Source organism: Podarcis filfolensis (assembly GCF_964270895.1).
Source record: "Podarcis filfolensis genome assembly, chromosome: Z".
NCBI classification, from domain to species: Eukaryota; Metazoa; Chordata; class Lepidosauria; order Squamata; family Lacertidae; genus Podarcis; species Podarcis filfolensis.
Genome location: NC_139617.1, coordinates 29983190 through 30004904, shown reverse-complemented (window position 1 = coordinate 30004904; position 21715 = coordinate 29983190). Strand labels below are relative to the sequence as shown.

At 44.0% G+C, this 21715-nt stretch overlaps 1 protein-coding gene and 1 long non-coding RNA gene across 3 annotated transcripts in view; one reads left to right on the top strand and one right to left on the bottom strand.

The window, feature by feature from the left end:
- LOC310754565 overlaps window positions 1-21715 on the top strand; it is a 632985-nt gene that overhangs the window by 554361 nt on the left and 56909 nt on the right. The window lies entirely within an intron of this gene.
- Window positions 1-21715, bottom strand: part of OPHN1 (oligophrenin 1) — a 125646-nt gene that overhangs the window by 93453 nt on the left and 10478 nt on the right. Inside the window, exon 1 of one of the 2 annotated variants that reach the window (XM_083596369.1) lies at window positions 4213-4314. The exons of the other annotated variant lie outside the window; for it this stretch is intronic. The gene's annotated coding sequence lies outside the window, so the exon portion shown is untranslated. Of the gene's footprint in view, window positions 1-4212; window positions 4315-21715 lie in introns of those variants that run through there. 2 annotated transcript variants of the gene reach the window in all.

Sequence of the window (21715 nt, the reverse complement as noted above, 5' to 3'; positions counted from 1 at the left end):
GGGTAGAACTCCTCTGTAACAAATACAGTAAGATATTTTGTGAGATTAAACAGCCTATTAAGCCTTCTGAAAAGCCCGTCATGGCCAGAAGCCACTGCAGGACAGACAATTACAGATTAATCAAGCAAAGGAACGAGGAAATGGCCCTGCGGGATTAGATTGCTTCCTTGATGAAAGAAACAAAACTGATTATATCTGCATTCCAGAGAGCAAATGCACTATTTGTGTTCAACGTACACAGCAGACAGGTGCAGGGTGCTCAGTTTTATATATTTATTTTCTTGAATCTAAACTCCGCCTTTTTTCCAATCACTGAACCCAAGGTGTGCACACCAGAACTTCTTAGCTCTCAGCAAGAGGGTACTCTCCTATGCTCTAGATTTCACAAGACTCAGTCTCTGTCAATTGTAAGAAAAATACCGTATTTTTCGCCCTATAGGACGCACTTTTTCCCCTCCAAAAATGAAGGGGAAATCTGTGTGCGTCCTATGGGGCAAATACAGGCTTTCGCTGAAGCTTGGAGAGCAAGAGGGGTCGGTGTGCACCGACCCCTCTCGTTCTCCAGGCTTCAGGAAGCTATCAGCAAGCCTGGGGAGCCCGCGGGAGTTCCCGCAGGGCTCCCCACACTGCGGATAGCAGCCTCCCGCCCGGCGCGAGGGGCGCTCTGAAGCAGAAATTCCTTTCCCCCCCCAAAAAAAACCTAGGTGCATCCTATGGGACGGAGCGTCCTATGGGACGAAAAATACGGTAAGACCTAAGATGATCAGGCAAATGGCCCGTCTAGTTTAACATCTTGTGTTTACAATGGGAAACCCTTGATATGACGGCCCATCCTCAGACGCCTTCCCTATAAAGAGCAGTGTGAAACAGGGCTGTGTTCTCGCCCCAACCCTCTTTGGCATATTCTTCTCCCTGTTGTTCTCATTCTGAAAATGATGTGTGAGAGGCAGGCATGGAAGCCGGTCAATGGTGCCTCCACCAGGCAAGGTCAAAGTCCTCCTGGAAGGGAACAGCTGCTGCCCCTTCTGCAGCCCATGTGGCCCATCTCCTCAGAGGCCAACAAGCGCTGGGCGAAAAGTAGGGCAGTCTCCCATCCTCAGCACCATCTGTGACTCAATCCTACTCACAATGAAGCTCCTTGTGACACTTCCAGAGTGCAGCCCACCAATAAAAGGCCCATTGTCCTTTCCTTCAATGCTCATATGGGATAGAATCTGTACTTCCCATGCTCTGTCATATGATATTTTTCCCTCCCGAAGAGATTATAGCACAGTGATTTGAAAGCCGAAGTATTTAGTATGTGCCTGTTACCTGTGATGGCATTATGGAGCGGAGAACTGGACCACGACAGAGCAACAGGAACAGGACATACCATGGAAAGTACAATGTTAATGAATATCATTAAAAGATAATAACTGGATATGACAAAGATCGAAAGTTACGGATGCAGTGGGAAAGGATGCGAAGTTTAAGTGGGCATGTGGCCTGAGACGACGCAGGCCGATGGAGTAAAACAGTGCTAGTAGGGAGACCCTACAATTTCAAAAGGCCAAGGGGATGACCATGTATGTGATGGGTGGACCATATAAACTATAGATTCTAAAGCATGGGTAGGCAAACTAAGGCCCTATCGCCTTCTAAATCCGGCCCACGGATTTAGAATCAGCGTGTTTTTAAATGAGTAAAATGTGTCCTTTTAATTAAAATGCATCTCTGGGTTATTTGTGGGGCCTGCCTGGTGTTTTTACATGAGTAGAATGTATGCTTTTATTTAAAATGGATTTCTGGGTTATTTGTGGGGCATAAGAATTCATTCATTATTATTTTTCAAAATATAATCCGGCCCCCCACAAGGTCTGAGGGACAGTGGACATTTCCCTGCTGAAAAAGTTTGCTGACTCCTGATCTAAAGTTAGCAGAGGGGCTTGTGCAGATTCAGGAAGCAACAGAAAGCAATGGAGAGAAATTGAAGAGACCTTTATCCAAACATGGATGCAAGGTGCTACATAAGCAGAATAAGGAAGTCAAGCCACATTCAGCACGAACTCTGTCACTCTGCTCCAAGTTTCAAAAATATGAGATGGCCTATCCCTGGCCAAATCCAACAAAGTGCCTGACAATGCTTATGTCCCAATTTCATTCGTTATTTCTACTTTTTATTGCATTTATATCCCACTTTTGCTCCATGAAGCTCAAAGGTGGCATTTCATAGTTCTCATCATTTTATCCACACAGCAACCCTGTGAAGTATGTTAGGCTGAGCGGCAGTGACAAGCACAAACGTCACACCCAGTGAGATTTATGGCTAAGTGGGGATTTGAACCCTGGTCTGTCAGATCCCTATTCCAACATGCTTAAAAAGTGCCGCAGGGTTCACTTTTAAAATCATAATTGCATCAAAGAACGGTACAGACAAGGTTATTTTTGGAAAGAGTTTTGGCCTCAGGTATATTTAGCCTTAATATTCTGGCCACCAAACCACCAAGAGTTTCTGAGAAGATTTGAGGCAAGAAAGTAACATCACACCGGCAAGTTTAGCCCTTTCCCCTAAAAAAAAATTAAAAAATTATATTGACCAAAATACAGCTTTAGCTGTCTCATCCTTAGAAGGATATGTAAGCCACTGATCTGAAGGGAAAAAAATCCCCAATGTTCAAATACAGTACAATCTCTTCTTAATCGGGGACATTGGTTCCAAGGGCTCCACATATGCAAGAAAATTGCTATAATCAAACCATTGGAACCGCCCCACAGCTAGGTATGAAGGGGGAGAGAGCACCCCCAGGAATTTCAGAACCAGCCCGGCAAGCAAGGTGGAAAGCTTGAAAACTCTTTTTTGCACCAGGTAACCCCGGTCAGACCTAGTGTGAAAAGAGCTTTGATGCTCTCCACCTTGCTTAGGACTTGACTAAATGAAATTTACCTCCCACAGGAGGCAGAAATGGCCACTAACTTGGATAGCTTTAAAAGAGGATTGGACAAATTCATGGAGGAGGAGACGGCTATCGATGGAGATCAGCCATGGTTGCTATGCTCTGTTGCCACAGTTGCAGGGAGCAGTGCTTCTGAATGCCAGTTGTTGGGAACCACAGGAGGGGAGAGTTGCTCTTGTGATCGGGTCCTGCTTGCAGATTTCCCATTGAGGCATCTGGTTGGCCACTGTGAGGACAAGATGCTGCACTTGGATGGGCTACTGACTTGATTTAGGAGGGCTCTTCTAACATGGGCCAAAGAAACAAACTTGATCCCCGGGGGCAAAACTAGACACCTTCATCTACCCTACTTGCAATAAAACATGTCTCTCCCATATTGGTCTCTTCAGCCACAGCAAGAATTGTAACTCCAACGGTTTGACTTCACCCCCAAAGGAACACTCTTCCATTGCCTCCCAAGACAGATGGATGCCAACAATGTTACTTGTACAAAAAACCCATTTTTTTAAAAAAAGAGTAAAGTGTGCATGGGGGGGGGGGGACAGCAACCCTTAACGATTTAGAAAGGCTCTAGCAGCAAAGAAAGGGCTTTGCACTGTCGGAAGACTGATGAGCTGCTGCACACACACGACTTTTCATGCCAAGGAAGAACAGCAACCGTACCAAAGCAATGGATTGTAAATTCCAGACATATTTCCTGGGGACTTCCTAGGATGGCCCTATGCCTATTAACACAATAGGCGTCCGTCTTTCTTTCTTTCTCTTTCTTTCTTTCTTTCTTTCTTTCTTTCTTTCTTTCTTTTTGCTGCTGCTGCTGTTGTTGTTGTTAGTTAACCCTTTGGTTAAGATGAACAGCCTTGACTTGGCAGGCTCCCATGAGGCGGGGGGGGGGATCAGCCACACAATAAATGCCAGGGATCAGCAACCTTTTTCAGCTGTGGGCCAGTCCACTCTCCCTCAGACCATGTGGTGGGCTGGACTATATTTTGAGGGGGTAAATGAACCAATTCCTATGCCCCACAAATAACCCAGAGATACATTTTAAATAAAAGCACACATTCTACTCATGTAAAAACACCAGGCAGGCCCCACAAATAACCCAGAGATGCATTTTAAATAAAATGACACATTCTACTTATGTAAAAACACGCTGATTCCCAGACCGTCCACAGGCCAGATTTAGAAGGCGATTGGGCTGGATCCGGCCCCCGGGCCTTAGGTTGCCTACCCCTGGTTAAGGCCATGCCTGCTCCTAGAAGGCAAGGGTTTCCTGACCTACCATGCCAGATTATTTTAGGAACATTCCTGATTCCTCTTCTTTGCTAAGAAGCATATGCGGACCACAGGTGCAACATTCTTGTGTAAAGAAATATGCTGGGCTTAATTAGAGCCATAATTAAACACACACACACACACAGGGAGGGAGGGAGGGAAGGAGGGAGAGTGAGAGAGAGAAGATGCAAACGTTGGCCTGGACGCTGTTTTCAGCCACAGCAACCTTTAGCAACACAATTACATGATGCAAAAGTACCTTATGTTGTTACAGTCCAACTCAAAGATCTTCTAGAAGCTGGAACAGGCAATTAGAAGGGACCGGTTGGTTAAAGGTATACAGGTCGGAGCCAAACAGTACAAATTGAGAGCATTTGCAGATGATTTAGTATTAACGTTACAGGAGCCAGAATCTAGTACTAAAAGGGTTTTAGAACTAATTCAAGAATTTGGTCAAGTGGCAGGATTTAAATTGAACAAGTCAAAAACTAAGGTTTTAGAGAAAAATTTAACACTGATTGAAAGAGAGAGGTTTCAGAATGAGACAGGTTTGACTGTGGTTAAGAAAGTGAAATACTTGGGGATTAATATGACAGCAAAAAATGGGAACTTATTTAAAGATAATTATGAAAAATGTTGGACGGAAGTGAAAAAAGACTTAGAAATTTGGTCAAATTTGAAGCTTTCCTTGTTGGGTCGAATTGCAGCTATAAAGATGAATGTATTGCCTAGAATGCTGTTTTTGTTTCAAACACTGCAAATTGTGGACAAGATGGATTGTTTCAAGAAGTGGCAGAAAGATATCTCTAAATTTGTCTGGCAGGGCAAGAAGCCTAGAATAAAATTTAAGATATTGACTGATGCAAAGGAAAGGGGTGGATTTGCCCTGCCAGACTTTAAACTTTACTATGAATCAGCAGCATTTTGCTGGCTGAAAGACTGGCTACTTCTTGAGAACACAGACATTTTGGATTTAGAAGGTTTTAACAATGTTTTCGGGTGGCATGCATATTTGTGGTACGACAAGGTTAAAGCACATAAAGCATTTAAGAACCATATTGTCAGGAAAGCTTTGTTCAATGTTTGGACAAGATATAAGGATTTACTGGAAAATAAAACACCAAGGTGGCTGTCACCAATGGAAGCAAAAGCTCAGAAAAAGCTCAGTCTGGAGGCCAAATGGCCGAAATATTGGGAAATTTTGGAACAAGAGGGAGATAGATTAAAATTGCAGAGTTTTGAGAAACTAAAAAATAAAGTGTGAGATTGGCTTCATTACTATCAGATAATGGAGGCATATAATTTGGACAAGAAAATTGGCTTCCAGGTGGAAAAATCAAAATTAGAAACAGAACTGTTAGAACCCAAAACTAAGATTTTGTCAAGGATGTATAACTTGCTGTTGAAATGGAACACTCAGGACGAAACGGTGAAATCTGCTATGATTAAATGGGCACAAGATGTTGGACATAACATTATGTTTGCTGACTGGGAACAGTTGTGGACCACCGGTATGAAATTTACGGCATGTAATGCCTTAAGTGAGAATATTATGAAAATGATATACAGGTGGTACATGACCCCAGTCAAGCTTGCAAAAATATATCACCTGCCCGATAATAAATGTTGGAAATGTAAAGAAACTGAAGGTACATTCTTTCACCTTTGGTGGACGTGCCCAAGGATTAAGGCTTTCTGGGAAATGATTTATAATGAAATGAAAAAGGTATTTAAATATACCTTCTTGAAGAAACCAGAGGCCTTTCTCCTGGGCATGGTCAGCCAATTGGTGCCAAAGAAGGACAGAACTTTTTTTATGTACGCTACAACAGCAGCAAGAATACTTATAGCAAAGTATTGGAAGACACAAGATTTACCCACTTTGGAAGAATGGCAGATGAAGATGATGGACTATATGGGACTGGCAGGAATGACTGGCAGAATCTGGGACCAGGGAGAAGAGGCGGTGGAAGAAGATTGGAAGAAATTTAAAGACTATTTACAGAAATATTGCAAAATTAATGAATGTTAGAATGATGTTGGATAGAAATTAAGTGGTTTCCAGCTGTAATGCTTTAAGAATATGGGAGAAGGGTATAATTAGGTAAAAAAATAACTAAAATGGTGTTGGATTGGAAATAAGTGGTATTGGCAACAAAGTTAATAAGAATATGCAAAAATGAATTGATAATGGATGAAAATACTGAGTTATAAAATGTTAAGTTATAGAGATAAGATAAATGAAAGAGGGTAAGGATTTGCTGATTTGATTATTTAAATGGGAATACAAGAAGGGGAGGTGTGAGGAAGTCAAAGAAACAAGCAGATGAGTTTTATGTTATGAAAAACAATTGTTTTTAATTTTTCTTGTTTTTTCTGTATGTTTTACTTATCTTTTTATTTTTTATTTTTTATTTTTTTATTATTATTACTATGTGTTTTTGTATATTTGTCTTTGTAAAATCTTAATAAATATTTCTTTAAAAAAAAAAAAGAAGCTGGAACAGGCAAACAAAAGAAAATCAATCACCAGCAGGCTGCCCTTCAGACTGCCCAAAAGCAAAGTGTGTCTGCTAGGGACTTCTGCATTGTTGGCATCTTTCTTCAAAGGAGCACAGGTGGAAGGACTGCAGCTGAGTGACAGAACATCTGCTTAGCACACAGAAGCATCCTTAATGACTTCTCCACGTAGAACTAGGAAAGACTCCTTCCTGAAACCCTGGAGAGTTGGTTAGAACTAAATACCACAGGATCACAACATGTGGGAATTTGGTTTCAAGGCTTCTGCATCTACACAAAAATTGCATATACCCAATCTATCCTGCCCTTCCTCCCCAAAGGGATCCAGGGCTGCAACATTCTATTGCCATGTCTCATGTCTTTAAAAACATGAGAAACATTGTAAACAAACAGAATGTCAAAACAGGTGAGCTGAACCAAAAAAGTTTCACCTTGCTTAGCCAGCAAAGTGGATATTGCTTTGACCTATGAAGTCTTATGTGGCTTGGAACCCCAATACCTTAAAAGCATTGCCTCTCCCCACATGAAACTACCCTAACCCTGTGATCATCATCTGAGACCCTTCTTTGTATGCCCCCTCCTCAGAAGTTTAGAAGGTGGCAACACGAGAACGGGGCCTTTTTCATGGTGGCTCCCCACTTACAGAATGCTCTCTCTCCAGTGAGGTTTGCTAAGCATCACCTTTACATATGGGGGGGGTGGGAGTTATCTCTTTGTGTTTTTCTTTTGTTCTTGTTTTTATTATGTATTTTGTGCTTTTATACTGTATTTGCCCTGATACCTATGGATGAAGGGAAGTATACAAAATTAATAAATTTAATAGTGATATTAGTAATATCTTCAGGAGAAAGGCAAAAACATTCCCTTTCAACCAAGTCTTTGGCTTTATATATGGCCTTTTAGTGTGGGAGGGGCGTTTTAATGTATTCCCCACCGCACCCCTAGTTTTAATGTAGGTAGGTAAGTTGCTTTGAGTTGCCATGGCAAAAAGGTGACCAATAAAATAAATAATAATAATCTTCCAATGAATGCCTAGAGCAACATGCAAAACTGAAGACTTCTGCTTATTATAGCAAGCAACCACTTCTCCTCAAGACTGCAGAAGGCGGACGATTTCAGAATTTCCTCCTTGAGAGTTCTCCGCAGGACAAACCAAGGCAGGAAGCCAAATGAGTCACCCTGGCCAAGTGGGAAATCTCACAAGCAGTTCAATGAGCTATCCAAGTAAACTCAGCTACGTTCTTCCCAGAGCAAAGTCTCATTATTTTATGGCAAGGAGGGAAAACACATGCACCCTGGACAGAAGCTTGTGTTTTCATTGTTTGCGCAATGCAAAGCCCCACCAGCCTCTTTGCAAAGCTGCCTTGAGAAAGTGTTAGAAGGCACACCCAAGCTGTGTCTTTGAGGTGGGGGACCCACTAAAACTTCAGCTCTCTCCTTCCCATGCCCAACGCATCGCTGTTGGAGTGGAAAGCAAAACATACAGAGAAGGAGCAAGTCAGCGAGCATATCCGAAAGTTCCACTGTTAACTCTTAGAACCTAAGAAGAGCCTGCTGAAACAGGCCAATGGTCCAGCTCCCTGTTCCAGCACCCTGCTCTTACAATTAGGCAACAAGATACCCCATTGGGAAACCAAGGAGAAGAACATGGGCACAAAAGCAAATCTCTACTCCTGTGGTTTCCAGCAACTGGTATTCAGAATCACTGCTGCCTCCAGCTGTGGCTGGTAACCATCAACAGCCCTCTCCTCCATCAATTTGTCTCATTCTCTTTTAAAACCATCCAAGTTGGTGGCCATTACTGCCTCCTGAGGGAGGGAGTTCCACAGTTTAACTATGTGCTGCATGAAAAAGTACCATATTTTTCGCTTTATAATACGCACCAGACCACAAGACGCACCTAGTTTTTGGAGGAGGAAAACAAGAAAAAAAATATTCTGAATCTCAGAAGCCAGAACAGCAAGAGGGATCGCTGCACAGTGAAAGCAGCAATCCCTCTTGCTGTTCTGGCTTCTGGGATAGCTGCGCAGCCTGCATTCACTCCATAAGACGCACACACATTTCCCTTTACTTTTTAGGAGGGAAAAAGTGAGTCTTATAGAGCAAAAAATACGGTACTTCCTTTCATGTGTCCTGAATCTTCTAACATTCAATTTCATCAGATGTTCTAGAATTATGAGGGAGAATTTTTCCCCCTCTATCCACTTTCTCCATGGCATGCATACTTTTATAAACTTCTATTGTGTTGTCTCTTGGTCACTTTTTCTCTAGAATGAGAAGCCCCAAACTCTGCAATCTCTCCTTCAAGGGGGGGGGTCACTCCACCACCTTGATTGATCTGGTTGCCCTTTTCTGAACGTTTTCCAAATCTGCAATATCCTTTTTTAACGTGAGGCGACCAGGACTGTGCACAGTGCTCCAAATGTGGTTGCACCGTAGATTTGTACAATGGTATTATGGCTCTGTCTTATCGACATTCACACATGACAAAAGTGACTACTCTGCTCCAAAGCCACAAACAGCTGGAACTCATCAGGCTGGGCTGAAAATCTGCTGGCAGAAATCTTGGTTCTGGAATGCCAAGATGCAGCTCACGAAGGACATGAGGTCACCAAACTGCTCACAAGCACCAGAGAACACGTTGTCCAGTACATCCCACATTAAAAGTAAGATACAGGGCTTAGCAACATCTTCAGAGAACTCCACCATGCATTAGCCCATGGAAGGTCTTCAAATAATAGCAAAGAGACAGAACACTGTGACCTGCTCCTAGTCTGTTTATGCGTTTATAAGCAGAAAAGTTGAATTGAATTTATTAATACGGTCATAGACCAGCTTCAACACACACAATATCACAGATCATAAAAAATATCAGGAATACAAGGGACAATATGCAATAACAAAAATTTAAATATAAAAATTAAAATTAATTGTTAGCGTGCCCCCTGTAATTAACATTTAGGGGATTGGACATTATGGGATACCACTTGCTTCCTGCGATTGATTGCAGACGCACAGAATTTAGCTACATTTAATGTAGTCTTGGGCTTCTTGTCCTCTAGCAGTAGTTTTAGACTATGGTATTCCGATTCTTTCCTAGACTTTTGCAAAACAGGTGTAATAAAAGTCAAACGTATATCCTCATAAAGACAACAACGTAATAGTACATGTGAAGCAGTTTCAACTTCCAACGAACCACAAGGACAGACCCGTGCTGTGTATGGTTTACCCTCAAATCTGCCCCAGAAAAGTTGGAATATTGGGAGCTGCCTTATACTGACTCAGGCTTTTGGTCCATCAAGCTCAGTACTGTCAACACTGATATCTACAGGATATCAGGCCAGATTCTCAAGAATCATTATACCTAGGCCACTGTTTCTATCCTTGGAAGAGCTCACATGTGTTGTTCATCAAAAGAGCTGGGGACTTTGCTTTCAAATAAAGAACAATAACATGTGTCTGTCCAGCAATACAGTTCGATCACTCCTTACGCACTTTTAACTTGTGTGATTTCAGCCTTACATGGTTGATGGCTGCCCAGTTGAAATCACACAAGTTAAACACACAGAAGGTGAAGAGCTTGAAAGCTCTTTCTGCACAGGGTTTTCCCAGCAGAGAAAGAGCTTTTAACCTCTCAGCCTTGCTTACTGGTTCCTAGATGCTCTCAAAGTCCTCTCGGCACACAGCTCTGGAAATGTAAGAATGTTCGCGTGGGGGCGATTCCAAGCAGGCAGTTTGATAATACACTTTTTTTTGTGTATACATGCCATTCCCAGATCATAACCCCCACGCAAGATGTGATCATACCGTGCTGGTAAAAGCTGGCTCCTGGTAGATGCAGCAAGCAAATTCTTGCAGGAAATTCTGCAGAAATAGAGACACATCTATGGCTTTTACCAAAAGAGTGAATGTAACAGACCATGGCAGCCCCTAGCCTCTTTCTCCTCCTCCTCTCTCCCTACATGTCTTTGGGGGGGGGGGGGACGACGGACGAGACTCTGGTCATGATGTAACTTCCAGGCCACCACACTTCATCGTCTGCCAATTCTGGAGAGTGGGGGAGGGGGGAGTGTCAAGCCTCAAAGTACACTTTTTTTGTTCTACTAGATATGACCAAGGAAGACAGGAGACAGGCAGAAGGAGGAGAGGGAGGATGCTAATTTTGGAAGCAGCCCACCAGCTCCAGTAATGATCACCTTCAACCCAAAAGACAACACTTAAGTCAGAAGGGATGTTTTGAAAAGGAGACTAGCAATCTCTCCTCTTCCGGGAAGCCAGTATAAACATTATGTCCTCCCTATGGCAGGCTGATCCACTTGGAAGAGTTAACAGTGACTCATTTTGACTCACGGCAGGCAGTGCCATGGCCTATGGGGCAGAGACCTTTAGCGTGGCAAAAGGCCACAAATAGCTTCTCAAAGCAATGCCTGCCACACAGATCATTACCCCAGGGAGGGAGCTTTGGGCGCACTATGTGGATAAGAACTTCAGAAAAGCGCTGCTGGATCAGGCCAATGGTCCATCTAGTCCAACATCCTCTTTTAACAGTGGCCACCAAGAGACCTTTTTAGGAAACCAGGAAGTAGAATACGCACACAAGGGCAACACTTTTCCTATCTTCCAGCAACTGGTATTCAGAAGCATTGCTGCCTCTGACCACGGAAGCAGAGCACAGTCATCCTGACCAGTAGCCATCAACGGAGCTCTCCTCCATGCAGTGTTCAGAACTACCGTATTTTTTGCTCTATAAGACACACTTTTCCCCTCCTAAAAAGTAAGGGGAAATGTGTGTGTGTCTTATGGAGCAAATGCAGGCGGGAGGCTCTGCTCAGCGCTCCCTTTAAAGAGCTGCCCTTCTCCCTCCTCGGGGAAAAGCCCCAAAGAGCCGCACACACACTCCGCACGCTCTTTAAAGGGAGCACGGCTCTTGGGGGAGCCTTAGCCGCGCACAGCCTCTCCCGGGCAGTGGGAGCCTTCATCCCGCTGCCCGGGAGAGGCTGCATGCAGCTATCCCATAAGCCAGGACAGCAAGCGGATCACTGCGCAGTGATCTTGCTTGCTGTCTTGGCTTCTGGGATTCAGAATATTTTTTTTCTTGGTAGTCAGGCACCAGGTGCATTTTGCACCAAAAAGGGTACAGTGAAGCTGCCTGCCTGATGTCAATAGGCAGGGAGTTCCAGAGTGCAGGGTTCTGCCACACTGAAAGCTCCTATAAATGTGAACTAGGTAGTATATGTGGCACGTGAGATGGAGTAAGTCTCCCCTTTTGTAACTGTGGCATGATGCAACCAGTTTTCCCACATCTATATCTGCATGTGAAATAAGCAAAACAAAAAAAGGATAATTTTAAAACTCCCAATATATTCACAAAGCAAAAAAAGAAGTTCAAGCATCTAACTCTTTCCCCCCCCCTAGAGCCTCTAGACTTCAGCTCCCAGGAGCCAAGGTGGTCAGGGATAAGGGGAGATGGAGTCCAGCAACATCTGGGGGGCCACAAGCTTCCCACTCTATAGAATGAGTTAAAAGGCCTTTGCAGAGAGAAAACAAAACAAAATTGTCTTGGGAGGACCTAGGCTGTTTTGAGCCAGAAGCGTTGCAGCAAAGGGATCAGGCTTCAACACAGGAGATTTCCTGGACTTAAGACTCATTTCCTAAAGTTCTGCACCAACAGCCACCGGCTCTGAGAATCCCCAGTTTTAAAAAAAGATGAACTGTTCCCAACTGGGGCTGTGCCTAACCCAGTCCTTCCCTTTCTCATAAAGATTTCTTCCCGTGCAAAAGTGGTTTCCTGTGGCGTTTCTGAACCATTTTTTAACTTCTTCTGAATTTTGGTGTTTTGTGGAGAGAAGGGCGAGTTTACTTTATCATTTCAAAGAGACCATTGGAGGGGGGAATTGATTTCTTTCCAGTAGCATTTTTTCCAGCCTCCCTAGATGTCTCAGCTGTAAAAGAAAATAAAAGCTCCAAGAGATCAGTTTCCTTGTGACATCTTCCCCCGAGCTTTAACTGAACTACAGCAAGCTGTAGAGGTTGGCTACAGCAGGGCAGAGACTGGTTTTGTTTACAGAAAGTCCATCCTTTTACATTAAAATAAAATCAATGTCCAGACTGGATAGCATTCTGCTCACACAAGGCCTGACTCCCTTGGTTGAGTCAACGATTATAGGTAACATCAAAATCACAGATCACGCCCCAGTAGAAGCTACCCTTAAAATAGGAGAGGAAACATGAACCAGCACAACATAGTCCTTCAGTCCCATCCTAACTCAATCAATCAATCAATCAATCAATCAATCAGAGAGAGTCTCACAAGAACTCTCCAAAACTACTTTAAAGAAAAGGACATAGACAATATTATAACTGCTCCTTTGGGACACAATGAAAGCAGTCACCAAAGGAGCCTGCATAAAAGAGAAAGCATCCCTTAAAAAACAAACCTCAAAAATTAGCAAAAATAGAACAAGGTATCACAGCCCTCTCATCACGCCACAAACAAACAGGAGCTAAAAGACTCTGCTGCTGGAGAAAAGACAGGTTCACTTTCTTCTTACACAGCCTAAAAAGGTAAAGGTACCCCTGACCGTTAGGTCCAGTAACAGACACCTCTGGGGTTGCATGCTCATCTCGCTCTATAGGCCAAGGGAGCCGGCGTTTGTCCGCAGACAGCTTCCGGATCATGTGGCCAGCATGACTAAGCTGCTTCTGGCGAACCAGAGCAGCACACGGAAATGCTGTTTACCTTCCCGCTGGAGCGGTACCTATTTATCTACTTGCACTTTGACGTGCTTTCGAACTGCTAGGTGGGCAGAAGCAGGGACCAAGCAATGGGAGCTCAACCTGTCGCGGGGATTCGAACCACTGACCTTCTGATCGGCAAGTCCTAGGCTCTGTGGTTTAGACCACAGCACCACACAGCTTAGCAACCAATTATTTCGTATGTGAGACAAGACGATCAGAAAATGACTCTTCCAGAGATTCACAGAAGAATCTGGAGGGTCTTATTATACTAAAATACTGTTCACACAGTGGAGGACTTTGAGGTCTGACTTTGGGGTCTCAAATTTCAGCGGTATCTATGCAACTCCAAAATTTGGTGCCCTCTCGCCTTCTTTTCTATATCTTTGTTGTGGTGCCCCTGAAGCACCCTCTCAGCTCTGCACCCAGTGGCAGCAAACTAATTTCACCTCTGGTTTACGGCATCAATTACATGATGCGACATCACATTTCCTCTCCTTCTGTGCTATCGTTAACTCAGAGGGTGTTCTTATGAGCTTGTAACAGCTATTTTTATTGTTTTCGTTGTGTTCTGCAAAAGCAAACAAGGACACTTTTTTAAAAAAAAAAGTAGGAAAAAAAACTTTACATAAGGGGTAGTAACATGCTTACAGGAAATGCTTACAGGAAATGACAGCTGAGGGTATCACTGGGATTTTCAGGAAAAACAGGCAGTGGTAAGTCTGCAGAGGCAAGACCACCAAAGGGAGGATTTGCAAAATTTGCAAAATTCAAGCAAAGGATCCCTTGGCCACTGTGAAAGGAAATAAAGCATAACAAAACCCCACATTCCACCCTTGACAATTTCATTGAACGTTATATCCCCACATGCCCTCCAGAAACTTTTAGGTGCAATTTCTTTTTGCATTCACAACAACGGAGAGCTGTCCAAAAAAAAGTTCTCAATGTTTTTGCACACAACAGAGAAGCTAAGTTTCAGCTTCTTCAATGTCAGCACTCTTTCTGTAGGATGCAATTTATGCAGCAATCCACAAACTCCAATAATTGCCTTGGAAGCCGCCTTTACTTAGGGATGAAACTGGATGTTGCAAATAACCATTTGTTAATCTGGTGATCCAATGACATTCATGAATAACCATTACTAAAAACTAGTTAATGCACCAATGTTCATTAGACTGCAATCACAGTTCAGATTTATGCAGTGGGTACTACTGTGGTTTTCACTGTGTAGGGTTTATTCCCTGCTCTAATGGGTTGCTACTGAGCAAAACTGAACCTTAATTGGAATCCAATGAAAGTGTGTGCATTGGCCAGGACTTATGTGCACTGGTGTTGCTGATCATCTGGTGATCCAGTCATCACCCCAACAACCCTTTTCAAACAGGATGGGCCACTTCCAGACTAGTAGTTGGGAATTGGAGATGCTTTAGCAGGGGGCATTTAACCCCACACAATGCAGACCCCAGTCCCAGACACCTTCCCCTCACCACAACAAGGTTCCAAGCATATGTTTCTCTCAGGTATTTAAGATGTTTCCATACTGCCCTTCACCAAAAAAGGGCCATGGAACAGTTCACATCTGATTTAAGGCAACATAAAAAGTATAGTACATAATAAACAAAAATGATAAAACAGTTATCCTAAAATACATAAAGGGCATAATTAGCAACATCACAACTCAGCAATTACTTCACCCATCAGCCTCTAAAAAGCTGATCAAAAAAGTTAAGTTTTAGTTTCGTTTCTAAGCAAATATAGTGTGGGGGTAAAATACACCTCTACCCAAAAGGTGGTGTTTGAATTCTAATTACCATATTTTTCGCTCTATAAGACGCACTTTTTCCCCTCCTAAAAAGTAAGGGGGGAAGCCCCCAAGAGTCGCACACACGCTCCACATGCTTTTTAAAGGGAGTGCGGCTCTTGGGGGACACTTAGCCGTGCACAGCCTCTCCCGGGCAACAGGAGCCTTCATCCCGCTGCTGGGGAGAGGCTGCGCGCGGCTATCCGAGAAGCCAGGACAGCAAGCGGGATCGCTCAGCTGTGATCCTGCTTGCTGTCCTGGCTTCTGGGATTCAGAATATATTTTTTTTTCTTGTTTTCCTCCTCCAAAAACTAGGTGCGTCTTATGGTCTGGTGCGTCTTATAGAGTGAAAAATATGATAGTGTTTAATTGCTTTTTGATTACTGTTTTTGTTTTTTCCCTATGCTTTTGGATGTTTCTATTTTATCTGTAAGCCGCTTTGAGTCCCTGACTGGGGAAAAGGCAGGATATACATAGTAAATATTATAATACTGTCTTGTTTACATCTAGTTCAGGCCCAAATCCTCAGATGAAAGGAGTAAGCTTTTGGCAGCTGAATCCCCTTCTTGAAGAGAATAAACCCTTGTTCCTTTTGAAAAACACTTTGTTCTGGAAGACACACACCTCAACAGGTTAGCTCAACAGCCTCATGGATAAGCTGAAAGGAAACCTCAGCGACGGCTCAAGAGGGAATTGCTAAAGACAGCCCACCCACCACATGTGGCTGCTTTCAGAGGTGAGCACTGCAATGCCTGTTCTGCAAGCTTTATCCCCTACACACAAACACCCAATAAACCCTTTCTTTGACTTGTTCTTTCAGTAGAGTGGTTTATGGGGCTTTGTGATAAGAGCAGATTTAGAGCTAAAAGACAACACAGTCCCTTTTCTGTCACTAGCATCTACTGTACCCATCACAAACTTCATGGCCCATTTTTGGGTTTATTACTTTTATATCCCACCATACAAAAGTTCTCTTCCTCATTAAATTCCCACAACAACCCTGTAAGGTAGGTTAGGCTGAGAGGCAGTGACTAACCCGAGTGAGGATTTGAACTCTGGTCTCTCCCAGGTCCTACTGTGCCCCTCTGACCACTATGCCACACCGGCTCCACAAGTCAGAAGAAGATCTTCAGTCTAGCAGACGGATAGCCAAAATGGTGCCCTCCAAATGTTGTTGCACTACGGCCCCATCAGCCCCCAGCCAACAAGGCCAATGGGTCAGGGATGTGGGAAGTGTAGTCCACACACACCAGCAGGGCGCCATGTTTTTGCTACCCCCGCGCTAGCACATTAAGGGTGCATTTGACTGCTGCAACAAAACATTTTAAAACTGCCTCCCTGAAAGAACTCTAGGAATTATGGCTCTGCCAGATTGCTGGAAATTCTTTTGCTGGAGATTCCCAGGGTTTCTTGGTTGGCAGCTGCTGCGGTAAATCAGGCTTGAAATTGGTCTAGAATTTGAAATGCAGACGGATCTTTGAGATGTTAAGTCTCTGATGGGTGAGGTGGGGTCAGGTCTCCTGGTGAGGGCAGCAAACCTGACTAAAAAGTGGGAAAGCACTTTGTGAATGTTTGTGTACATGCACCCACACAACCAAAACAAGAAATTGGCACATGGAGATCTCTTATATCTTGCTTTGACATTTTTGCTCAGGCACTTCTTATATGGGAGAAAATGGGTCACAAAGACACCAGCCCCCTCACCTCAATGGTGTCCTTCCTGGGATAAACCAATTTCATGCAACAGGTGACCAATGCTGTCAAGGAAGCATCTCCTGGTCAGCAGGAATATTTTTAAAAAATGTTTACATTCAGCTTTAAGAAGAGATGCAGCTGCACACAAAACCTCTCATCGCTTTACCACAGTATCAGAGAATTATCGAGTTGGAAGCAACCCCAAGGGCAATCTAGTCCAACCCCCGCAATGCAGGAATTACATCCTAAGAAGCACAGAATCAACTATTCCAACCTCTTCCAAGCCCACAGCACCATTTCGGTTGGGTTCTGCATGACAGCTGCAAGATCCAGAATGACTCCAAATTCACATCAATGCACTGACACTCTACATTTTGTTTTTAAAAGCTGAAGACACTGTGCTTGGACATAAGCAGCTATGCCATTAAAGCCAGCCATGCAAGTAGGGATATTTACTCTAGGCAGCCAGGCACCCTTTTACTGGAAAGTGTAGCTTGTTATTTAAAAATGCAGCCTGGAAGGCCTTTTGTCAGCACAACCGATAGTCACGTTTCTCCAAAGCCACAAAAGTCAGTTCTCTGCAGACGAACACAGCCTGGAAGATTTGTGCAAACTGCAGCCAAGCAACAGGGAGCCCATGAACAGATGCCACTTCTGCAAAACCTGCAAGCAGGACCAGAACACAAGGCATCTCTGCCCTCTGCGGTTTCGCACAGCGACCATGGCTTGTAGCCATCAGTAGCCCTCTCTCCCTCCATGAATTTGTTGAATCCTCTATTAAAGCCAGTCAGGTTTCACTGCCTCCTTTTGGGAGCAAGTTCCATAGTTTTACTATGCACTGCATGAAGTACTTCCTTTTCTCTGCATTGCATTTTTCCTATAAAAACCAGCTAAGGATAGAGAAAGTTTATATTCCCCTTTGGCCAACAACCATCTAAGTCAGCCTGCCTTGAAGTGCTTTGCTGTCAAAAGATGTAGAAGCAAAAGGGAAGAATGGCTCTCTTCACACCCGCCGCTCGACCAAACCAGAGCTGCCCATTTACATTTGCTCCTACTGCCAGCCCAAATGGTTTGGAAAATGCAAAGTTGTTTTAGCAGCTTTCCACAAGACAGAAGGCTTCTTCTGAGCATCCAGCAGGAGGATCCCTCAAACATCATCATCAATGCACCACAGGCTGGCTCTGAACTAATGGTACTTTTGTAGCACAGGACATTTTTCATGCAGGAAGCCAGAAGAGATCTCTGGTGCAGCCTAGGCTAATATTTGCTGCAGGGGGTGGGGGGGATCTGTACTCTTTACACAGTGGATGTGTGGAAGTACAGAAGATGACCACCTTATTTGCAATATCCTCCGTACTCAAGTTCCAAAAACTTTAATTACCAGCCGTATGAGGAGGCCTACCTAGACACGGACTATGATCACATCTCACATGGGGGTTCAGTTCCAAGAGCTCCATGTACACCCAGCCTCTTGGAGCCACCCCTGCAGCTAGCAGGGGAGGGGAGAGAGACTCCCCTGTACTTCCAAAAACCACACAGCTAAGGGGCCTTGCCCAGCAAGTAAGGCAAAGAGCTCAAAGGTTCTTTTTATGCTGGGCAACCCAAGCAGACCTGGCACTAAAAGAGGCTTTAAGTCCTCTGCCTTGCTTGGGTGTGCCAGTTCTGAGAAGCCAAGGATGTTCAAACAAGATCTTGCGCCCGGTAAGATCTTGCAACAGCATCCCAGAGCTGGGGCACTGAGTCGGCCTTACCCCTCAAACAAGAGTTGAAAAGCTCTTTTTGTGCCAAGCAGACTCAGCGAGAAAAGAGCTTTTAACCTCTTTTTGTTTTGATTCGATCTGCACAATTTCAAGCAGCTCACCTTCAACCACGTATGGTTGAAATCACGCAACTCAACTGCATGTAAGATGCAATTCTGGTGTACCCTAATCGCATAGCAGGAAAGGGTGAGTCCTGGAACTAAGTGGAAAGGCAGCTTGGTTGGAAGCAAATTCCGACACCGTGTCCAAGAGGGCAGGAAGGGCCACACTCTGCTGTCAACAAAACAAATGGGGTGAAGTAATGAGAAGCAAATTGGCAAGCTGAATAGGAAGAAGGCACTGAAGGAGCAGAGTCGCTGAGGAAGAAGGGAAGTGGAAACTGCCTCAGAGAAGCAGGGAGAGGGGCTGAAGAGAACAGGAAAGTCACAGGAATGTGAGGTTCAAGAAGAGAGTAAATCCTCATGCATGGCCTAATTTATTTTTCCACATTCCCTATTTTTGACAGAAATTTTTTTCAAGGTGGCTTCCACAAATTAAGACAACATAGATACAAAAGCTAAAAACATTCATAAAACATCATAGATAAAAAATAATTAAGCCCTAATCAAATTAAAACAACACTTAAAAAACAAACCTATTAAAATACGAATAAGGGATGCTGTGTTCCTTAGGCCTGACACTCCTGTGTCGATCATGTTTTTGCTAATAAAGAGTTAACTCCAACCTGCACAGCATGATTTATTGCTGGCAGTCAGTGTAGACAATACTAAGCTAGATGGACTAATGGTGTTACTCAGTGGGAGACAGCTTCCTATGTTTGCTCTTCCTTTTCTCCCCTGTACTATTTTTTGGGGGAGCTGGGCAGTGCTCTCTACACAAATGTTCCTTTGTTTTAACTGATACCTTCTGCTATCCATAGGAAGTTGTCTGAGACCATTGGTCCATCTAGCTCAGTCTGTCAGCACTGGCCAGCAGTGGCTCTTCAGGGTTTCAGGCAGGGGACACTTCCAGCCCAACCTGGAGATGCTGCTGGGGACTGAACCTGGGACCTTCTGCATGTGAAGCAGGTGCCCTACCACCGAGCCATGGTGCCTCCCCTTACAACACACATGTACACAGAAAGCTGTCTTCTGTTGATTCACTAATTGCTGGACATCACAGGGAAGTGGAGAGGGTTCTCGCACTTGAACCCTGCTTGTGGGTTTTCCACAGGCTCTGCTTATGTTTTTATTGATCCATCAAACTCACAACTGCCTACACTGACCTGCAGGGGCTTTGCAGGGTTCCAGGCGGGGGACTCCAGATAGGGGACATTCCCTACCTGGGAGATGCAATTGAGGATTGAACCTGGAATCTTATGCATGCAAAGCAGTTTTAGCGATACCCAGCGAGAAGAGCTTGCCTCAGGGTGACATCACAACCAACACAGATCATTCCTACAGTGCTTGGGCTGGGTTCCAAAGCAAACACAAGCTATTATGTATTGCTGGGGGGAGATGGGGGGGAAACCTAAACAGCTGCTTTAAAAATTCCCCTAATCTTAGAGTGACTGTATGTGTGTGTGGTTCTTCTCTCTCATAAGCCTTCCTTCATGGCTTTGAACCACACACCACTCATTTCATATCTCCTAGAAGCACACTGCCATTCTACCTCCAGGGGAGACCATTTTCATCTGGACTTGGTGGCAGACTGCTGGCCTGGATAGATAGAGCCTGACCACCGGGGAGGCTTCCTCAACGATTCCCCCACTGCCACAGCAATGCTCAAAGTTGCTGGAAAGATGAAGTTGCTGTCATCCCACAAACCACACATAATATCATAATATCCTATGAAGAGCCTGCTGGGTCAGGCCAAAGTCCTAGCCCAACTTCATGTTCTCGCAGCAGCCGAAAAGATGCCCCAATGGGAAACTGATGAACAGGATTCAAGTACAACAGTACTCTCCCCTACTGTGGTTTCCAGCAATTGCTATTCAGCTGTGGAGTCAGACTTAACACGAGTTTACAGTGTGATGCAGAAGCAGAAGCAGAAAAAAAAACCTAATGCTATTCTAGGCTGCATCAACAGAAGAAGTCCAGATCAAGTGAACTAATAGTATCACTCTATTTTGCCTTGGTGAGAATCCTTCTGGAGTACTGTGTCCGGTTCTGGGTGCCACCATTTCAGAAGGATATAGACAAGTTGGATGATTAAGGGTCTGGAAATTAAGCCTTATGAAGAATGAGGGAGTTGGGTATGTTTGGCTTGGATAAGAGGAGACTGAGAGATGAAAACCATCTTCAAATATCTAAAGGGCTGTCACATGGAAGAGAAAGCTTGTTTTCTCTTGATCCAGAGGGTAGGACCTAAACCAATAGATTCAAGTTACAGTTCTATGACTCATGTCATATCTACATCATCCACATCATTAAAGCAGAGGTGCTCCTTTTAACAGTAATGAATTCCCCACCACCACAAAAGAATCCTCAGAACTCTAGTTTGCAAAGAAGGAGGGGGAGAGTTGTTAGGAGAACCTTAATGAACTAGTTCCCAGGCTTCTTTGGAGGAAGCCATGACTGTTAAAGTGGTCTATGAGTGCTTTGAATATACGGTGCTGAACTCCTCCAGGAGTTCACCTCCAGGTCATCTCAGATAACAGATTAAATGTGACTTTATTTCACGTACAACAGCCTTTAATTGGAATTTCCCGAAAAGCCTTCTGAGAACTGGCTTTTGCACGGCATGGAAAAATATTATGCTTCCATTTGCCGGAAAACCAGGAGGTGGGTAATTATATATCCAATTAGTAAGTGGGCACTGGAAGTTCAGGAGGACGTTTTTATTTCTTCTCCCAAATTGCACAAAAGGATTTTTGAGCCAGGTGGGGCACTCTCAACAATCTGAGGATGCAGAAGGAAACACCCATGTATTTTTTTTGCACGTGCTTCTGAGAGAAGCAGAAAGGAATTTATGGGCAGACTCTTCTCGCATGGTATTATGAGCCAAAAAACAGATGAACT